Below are 7,688 nucleotides of genomic sequence, written 5' to 3' on the forward strand. Positions count from 1 at the left end.
TTTATTTGACAGAGATAGAGACAGGCAGCGAGAGAGGGAACACAAGCACGGGGAGTGGGAGAGGAAGAAGCAGGCTCATAGCAGAGGAGCCTGATGTGGGGCTCGATCCCGGAACGCCGGAATCACGCCCTGAGCCGAAGGCAGACGCTTTAACCGCTGTGCCACCCAGGCGCCCCTTTTCCTGAACTACAAAGAAGACACGAGTCTTTTCACCAAGTCTCGCATCTAATGAATGACTTGAGGCACACATCACAATATACACCTTCTTTGTATTTTGTTTTGTATTTTTTTTTAATTCAAATATGGGCTGAGGGGGGAGATACCATAAGCATCTAGATACTTTTTAAAAAACTACCCACAAATGAAAAAAAAAAGTCAACTCTACATCAAACTTCTCCACTACAACAGTAAAAACTAGAAGTCAAGTTTACAGATTTTAGATGAGAAAATATTGTGACAGAGAGAAAGTTTTTCAACATTCAGACTTTAAAACCACACCAGTCCACCCACCCTTGTAAAATAGGCCAAAGGATTTCACAAAAACAAATAAGTAAATAAAATCAAAAGAGATAATGTAAGATTGAAGAAGGCAATATACAAATAAGTGGGGATGAGTAATAATAGTAATATTTAGACTACAGTTTCATAGTTTTTGTTAGAATGATTTTAAACTGAACACAAATATAAGAACAATTCTTGCCAAAAATATTGTATAATGGAAAAGTAAATTAAGTCTGATTATTCTGGATTTAATATTCTTGATCATTTTAGCAAAAAACCAGAACAGGGAGAATAGCAAAGGTTAATTTATCCTCTAATTGGAAAGAATCAGGGAGGGGCTCCCCAAAGAAGCGCCATTTAACTAAGTTCTTGCAGAATGTCTAGATGATAAAAAGGGGAAGATTATTCTTAACAGAGGGAACATGTAAATGGAAGCCCAGGGCATAAATAGAGAAATATATGTTTGACAATTTTTTAAATAGATGAGATAGTAATAGAAGACTGAGAATAAGATACAGAATTTGAAAATCAGGGTTGCCTATGTGACTCAGTTAGTTAAGCATCTGGTGTTGGGCTCCCTGCTCAGCGGGAAGTCTGCTTGCCCCTCTCCCTCTACCCCTCCCCCTGCTCATGCTCGCACTCTCTCTCTCTCTCTCTCTCTCTCAAATAAATAAATAAATAATCTTTAAAAGAAATTTTTAAAAAAGAATTTGAAAATCACTATAGGAAAAAAGAATATAAAGAGAAAATTATTATGGAATCACAGAAAAGCAGAAAACATAAAGCGAGGTGAAAGAAGTCATGTTCACAAATAATGTATCACAATAAATATTAATAGGTTAAACCTCCCTCATTAACAGAGACTCTGAAGTTGTCAGATTGAGAATCCAGACTGTGTATGTTTATTAGACAAGTACCTAAAGCAACATGGCATGAAAAGGTTAAAATAAAAATTTAGGGGCGCCTGGGTGGCTCAGTCGTTAAGCGTCTGCCTTCGGCTCAGGGCGTGATCCCGGCGTTATGGGATCGAGTCCCACATCAGGCTCCTCCGCTGGGAGCCTGCTTCTTCCTCTCCCACTCCCCCTGCTTGTGTTCCCTCTCTCGCTGGCTGTCTCTATCTCTGTCAAATAAATAAATAAAATCTTTAAAAAATAAAATAAAATAAAAATTTAAAAATGTACAAAGGTGTAACTTGCTGAAGAAAACAAAGAATACAGGGACAGTCATATGGACATTAAGGAAGAACTCACGGCAAGAGGCATTTTAATGACACGAGGTTGTGTACCTTCCTGTTGCTGTTTCCTTGGTATAAAATGGAGAAAATAAGAAATAGTAAGAAAGTAATGGAGAACATGATGAGTCCTGTATGAATACTAAGTGGGATGTTGCTTAAAAGTACTTAGCCCAATGCCGCCTGGCACATAGAGGGAGTTAAATACATGACGATATAGAATATGCAAAAGACATCATTCACCAATTTCTTCAAAATTTCCCTCATATCTCACCTTTGCTCTCCAACCTCATCTCTATGACCCTACTATAGTCTCTCATCATATTTCTGCTGGATTACAGAAATAATCCCCTGACTGCTCTCCCTGTCTCCAGTCCCACACACTTCCGTCCACCCTGCACAGATTAATCCTCTTAGAATACTATTTTTAGTATGTCAGTCTTGGACTCAAAAGTTATACACAAGAAGAAATCCCAACTTTCCAGCCTGTTACTCAAAGCTCTCTGCAATCTTCCCTGATCCTACCTTTTATTTATGGGCTTACGTTGTATGTCTTCAGTATGAACTCTCTGGGAACATCCACCTTTCCCGTAGCCCTGAAATATATTTTAATCACTTCTGTCTCTGTGTCTTTGTTCCTTCACACTTGAGAGCTCCTTCCACCCATTTCCATGTCAGCCTTTTCTGCTGCCAACCCCAGTCCCAGTCTCAATGTACAGGGAGTCTAGCGCATTCCACAGAGAAACTTCCCCTTTCCGATGACCAAGGAATTAGGTCCTGTATTCTAACACCTAAGTAAATCCTCCTTTCTATCATTCCTTACCATATATCATCAAGTTTAAAGCTGTTGGGGCGCGTGGGTGGCTCAGTCGTTAAGCGTCTGCCTTCGGCTCAGGGCGTGATCCCGGCGTTATGGGATCAAGCCCCACATCAGGCTCCTCCGCTGGGAGCCTGCTTCTTCTTCTTGCACTCCCCCTGCCTGTTCCCTCTCTCGCTGGCTGTCTCTCTCTCTGTCAAATAAATAAATAAAATCTTTAAAAAATTTTTTTAAATTTTTAAAAAAAAGCTGTTGCTTGTAAGATTAATCATTATTTTGTGTACAAGAAAGAAAAAAACCCTGTCAATTACAGTGTGACATCCCACATGCCCATTTTCAAGAGGCAGTATTTCTTTGGTGATAGTGAAAAATGGGAAAATGTCCATCTTAGGTTCAATAAAATATGATAGTTGTTTCATTCATTCATTCATTCATTCAGTAAGTAAGTAAGTAAGTAAGTAAGTATTTTCTTATTGTTTACCATCTACTCAGCATTATGCAGATGTTATCAACAAGCAACACCAACAAGGCACCCACATTCAAGTTTACACTCTGTTGCACGTGCCTTTTACAACCCCCGCTCCCCAAAAAGGATGGTACGGTCTTTAAAGGTAGAAAGCAATGTCTTGTACTTTACCTCCCGTAGAAGGTAGTGCTCCTATTCTGCACACAGTAGGTACGTGGTATTTAGCCAGTGAGGCAATGAATGAAAAAAAGGTGTATGCAATGCAATCAGCTCAGTTCTAAATTCAGACATGAGAGAATATGCGATCTGTTAAACACTAGTTAGATTATAAACCGGTGCGCCTGGGTGACTCAGTCGGTTAAGCGCCTGCCTTCGGCTCGGGTCATGATCCCAGGGTCCTGGGATCCAGCCCCTCGTAGGGCTCCCCACTCAATGGGGAGTCTGCTTCTCCCTCTCCTTCCTGCTCTTGCTCTCTCTTGTTAGCTCTGTCGCTCTCTCTCAAATAAATAAAAATTAAAAATCTTTTTTAAAAAAAGGTTATAGACCTCTCAATGTGAATGCCTTTACACTACTTCATAAAGGGGGCGGGGTGGGGGTGCAGATTTTAAAAAGTGTGGGAGGAAGTAATCCTGTCAGGTAGATGTGACTGGGGGCCATCTCAAGTATTCTCCGGGCTAGGCAAATGAACACAGAAAATTATTATTATGTATTATTTGCACTGCTTTATAAAATTACTGACTTCCCACTTGTTTTGTCTATGGAGTTTTGTTTTGTTTTTTTAAGAGAGAGAGAGTGTGTGTGTGTGCGTATAGGTGTGCGTATGGGTGCAAACGGGGTGCGTATGGGTGCAGACAGGGGGCAGGGGGAAGAGGCAGAGAGAGAGGTAGACAGAGAATCTTAAGCAGGCTCCACACCCAGTGCAGAGCCCATCACGGGGCTTGATCTCACTGCCCTGAGATCATGACCTGAGCTGAAACCAGGAGTTGGACGCTTAACCAACTGAGCCGCCCAGGCGTCCCCCAATTATTTTGAATAACAAATCAGCTGATGCTTGTCATTTGTTGAATTAAGATTTGTGTTTTACCTCTTATGAGCCACCCTACAATCCACGATGTCTATCGGTTTGCCTTTTTCCTGGGAACGGCATCACCCGGGAGATTGATCACCCGCAAGGGCATATCATCACCCAGGATTCTGGAATCTCAATGCAGCCTTGCCTTTCTTCTCTTCAACGTTATTCAGAAATTTGAGAATTCTGGAGATTGCAGGATGTATCCCCTGAAAATGCCCATTGTGGGCTTTGATCAGCCAGGGGTTCCTCACTCTAGGAAGTTCCTACTCTTCGAGCACAATCCTTGCAGAACAGAGTGGGAAGAGGGCCACTTAGCTGCCAACAATGCTCATTTGATCAGTCCACAAACATGTAAAGAGATTTACCATGTGCTGGGCTCGGTGTTAGACAGTGGAACACGTACAAAGAGGGGTACACTCGGGAATGAATGCAGCGCTCCCTCAAATGAGGACAGTCCCTTAGAGGACTTTTATACTTTTAGCTGTTCTGTCTCATTTTCCTTTTTGATCCTCATCACACCACCCAGTGGAATAGCCAGGGCCCGTTTTACTAGTCCCATTTTACACTGACGAAAGCAAGGCCCAGAGAGATTCACACAACTGCCCAAATTCAAGTGGCTTAAAGGTTTCCCAAATTGCAATTCCCAAATTACGGCCTCCTGAGTGTAAATCGAATGCTCCTTGCCAGATGACACATGTAGAGAGGCAGGGATACCAATGGGGTGGATGGATTTTCAGATAATTCCACCTAAGTCCCCATGGTATTCCAGAAACATCACCCTCTCCTCTGCCAGCAAACACAAAAATCAAAGAATCATGCCAAAGAGTGACAACTGAATTGAACATCTGAAGGTTCGAATATAAATGACACATAAAAGCTCTACTCAAACCACATTAGCAATGGAAGGCGACCGGGAAATTTCAAATGTCCCCATGTTCCATTTAGCCCTCTGCTCTGGTCTGTGGCTTGGTCCTGAGCAAAGAGCTCCAGACGGAATGGATAGTGTCTGGGGCCAGGCTTGGGGTTGTGTTATGACTGCAAGTTGGCATTTCGCCAGGTTGGGCCTTCACCACATCCTCCCCCGTGACCCTGGCCCACGTCGGCTGGCCAAATTATTTAAATATTGTACATTACTAGTTAATAGACACAACATATTGAAAGTTTTACAATCAAATATTTATGCTGCTAGAAAACATTTTACATTATCTTTAAACAGCCATGTCATCTATTTATTTTCAATCTCTGATCTTTCTATTTTGTATCAGAATTAGAGAATTTAGCCTATTTACCCAGAAGTAAATATTATGATGAAAACATTGGGCGGCTCAAAAGTAGACTTTAGTAAAGCACAGAAGTATTTTTTGTTCGGGTCAGTTGCACAACATCCCTGGCATGGCGATGCGCTAAGAAATTTCCTTGGGGTGCTTGAAGCATGGAGATAAAATATTTCATGGCTGGACATTGCTTCTACCCGTCTTTTGTCCCCCTTGCTGGAGCATCCTTATCCTTCGTTCTGGCCATTCATCCCTTTTCTGAACTGGAGAGAAACCTCTGGGGCACAGAGTGGGCATTTGTAGGTGAGTCTGGTCAAGAAAATACATTTCAGGGGCGCCTGGGTGGCACAGCGGTTAAGCGTCTGCCTTCGGCTCAGGGCGTGATCCCGGCGTTATGGGATTGAGCCCCACATCAGGCTCCTCTGCTATGAGCCTGCTTCTTCCTCTCCCACTCCCCCTGCTTGTGTTCCCTCTCTCGCTGGCTGTCTCTATCTCTCTCAAATAAATAAATAAAATCTTTAAAAAAAAAAAAAAAAAGAAAATACATTTCATACTTAACCTTGGGCTGCAAGTAAGCGTTGACACATGGTGGTGGTCTGAAGTCATCTCTTTGGCCGTCAAAGGCCACAGGCCCTCAGCTTGGCTGCCTTCCTTTCTGCCAGATGCTCCTACCTTCTGAATGTTTCTCCCTAATTCTGTCCTGTGTTGCTGCTTTATTAGGCTTCCAGAGCTAGTCACCACGTTTCAAGGGCAACTTACCTCTGCCCTAGAGAGGTCCAGCCAGTAAATTCCTCTCATCCCTGAGTCAGAAAAAAAAGACCCTCCTTGAATATTAAGTGTTTTTTTTCCATGTCGTTTCCATCTTTTTTCCATGTCATTTCCATTTTTTTCCCGTCATTTCCAAAGAATACTTTTAAAGTTATAGGAAAAACACCCGAACATCAAAGGGCCAGAAAGCACCATGTTTATGATAAGTCTTGGCTCCCCGTGTCTGACTTTTGGTGCTCAAGATCTCATTTTTTGCCCCTGAGCTCTAAATTGGCTCTTTCGGACTCTGTTCCTTGAGCTTCACTTCTTCACCCATCTCTGACTTCTTAAGTTCGGGCTGAACTCCCAATCAGAGTGTTATTTTTCTCATTCCCCCCTTTGGAGCCTGGGTAACCTGCAGCTCCCTCTTCTGACTTACCAGGAGCCTCACCAGACTTGAGAAGGTGTAGGGAGAAGGAGGCCCATGTCCGAGTCTATGCCACTTTCCCAGAAGCCTCCTTGAATGTCAGTTCCCTCCCCTGAAGAAAGAGGAAGGTGTATAGGTCTTAGGATTGCTATGAGGAATAGATAAGAATTTATGTGTACATTTATGAATTATATGTAACATACCTCATACTATGTTTGGTCCAGAGCACATATTCATCGATTAAGTAGCAGTAACTGTGATTATTACTATTTGTGCACAGTTGCCCTGACGTCCTCAAAGATCTCCCAGGTCTTGATTTCCCCAGTTGCTCTGCCACGTGAATATAGATTTCCCCACATCAGTTATCTAAACATCAGCTCTCAGTCAGTGCTTCCTAGCTACAAGAAGGCATGGAGATAGGACATGTCAAAGAATATAGAGAGAAAATAGAGAAAGATTGGGGAAATACACTGTAGAAAATCCATGCTTTAGAAGAAAGTATTCATTATATTAAAAATAGACAAATCCAGTAAATAGACAGTAAAGAGAAGAGGCCCCTTTCTACAGAAAAGACAGGATACAAATAAGACAGGAATTAAAAAACTGAGAAGGGCAGCCCTAGGTCACAGGATCCCTGGTTCAAGTCCCCATGTGAGGACCCAGACAAGGTCTGTTTCCAGTGATCTCAGCTTCCTCATCCATAGAATGAGACAGTCCAACCGGATTCATTCAGCAAACACTTAGCAACCATTTACTGAGCATCTGTCATGTGCAAGTCACAGTTCTAGGCACTGGGGTTCCATCGGGGCACAGGAGAAACAAGATTCCTGCTCACATTCCCATAGCGGAGACCCAACAAAGTAGACAACTCAACAAGATCGTTTCAGTAAACGATAAGAGAGGAAGAAAACAGAAGGGAGAAATTGGTAGAGTGTGTTTGGGAGGAGTGGGCTACTTAAGGTAAGAAGTCAGAGAAGATCTTTCTGTGAAACTGATACTCCCGTGAATGGAGCCCAGGCATGCTAAGGTCTGGCAGGAGGGTATTCCAGGCAGTGAGGACAGCGACTGAGTGTGGGGTGGGTGTGGAAAGGAGGACAGTCCAGTGGGACTGGAGGAGAGTCACCAAGGCAAACCTGGGGTAAGGGTGGGGTAG

This window comes from Ursus americanus, chromosome 14 (genome assembly GCF_024610735.1).
Source record: "Ursus americanus isolate L20-20 chromosome 14, mUrsAme1.1.p, whole genome shotgun sequence".
NCBI lineage: Eukaryota > Metazoa > Chordata > Mammalia > Carnivora > Ursidae > Ursus > Ursus americanus.